Source organism: Coloeus monedula, assembly GCF_965178545.1.
Source record: "Coloeus monedula genome assembly, chromosome: 4".
Taxonomy (NCBI): domain Eukaryota; kingdom Metazoa; phylum Chordata; class Aves; order Passeriformes; family Corvidae; genus Coloeus; species Coloeus monedula.
This window is the reverse complement of record NC_138784.1, coordinates 45,505,175-45,506,242: the sequence shown is the minus strand read 5'-3', so window position 1 is coordinate 45,506,242 and position 1,068 is coordinate 45,505,175.

The window sequence follows — 1,068 nt, the reverse complement described above, 5'->3', positions numbered from 1 at the left end:
CTCGGGCCACACCTAGTAATAACCATTCTTACCACAGGTAGCCTGCAAGCATTCTTATAGAAAGGCTCTTCCATTCTCCCAGTTGCACTGTCCGCTCTTGGGCTCCGTTCCAGGGCTAACTGGAAGCCACCTTAGGGATCCAGTGCTAATGCCATTCCTGTCAATTGCTACCAAGCCTGAGGATGTAGCTCAGTTAATATTTTTTTTAAGTGGATTATATCTAAACTAGGACATAACATAGCTGCAAATGTTTTAAAATTAATTTTCTAATACTGACTACATAGAAGACAACATTTACATCTTTTCCTACTAATCCATGTTGGGAGTTTGAAGTCTTTTTGAATGCTATAGCCATTAAATTATTCCTTTGAAAAACAGCACAACTTCCAAACCAAAACATTCAGAGAAGCATGAGTACAGTACAAGGGCTGAATCAGGATGAAAGCAAACTGGCAGGGTATTAGCATCTGTGGGATGGAAGAGAGCAGTTCAGCTCAGAGAGACACAGGCAAATTTTCAGACACCACCACTTGGATACTACAGCTAAACTTTAGAGTATACTTGACAAGTGCTGTTATTTCCTCCTGGTCATGTGAATAGTACACGTAATTTATTATGCCTAATGATCCCTCTTGTCTGAGAATTTCAGTTAATTTCATGCTTTTGCTTTCTACTGTTGAGGTATTTTGCTTAGCCTCCTGAGTTGTCTTAAGGGGTTTGTATCTGTTCAGGAACAACTGACCCACGAAGTTAAGTTTCACCAGATTATTTTAAAAGTACTCTTGAAAGAAGACAGAAAGTGTTTTTCTTTAAACTTTTAGTTTAATTCTACAGTATTTGTCTTCCTTCTATTCTGCAATTACAGTTGAGGTTCACAGGAAAAGGTTCAGAGGTTCTCAGCTACCCATATCTAAAAGTGGAGTTTTAGCAAACTCAAGCAAAAATTCTGGAATTTTCTTGCCATCATACCTCAGGTTCACGTTGCACAGTACAAATTCTGATGTGATGGATCTTTACAGAAGAGTGATTTAGGCACCTTAATAAAAAATTCCTTAAAAATATAGTATC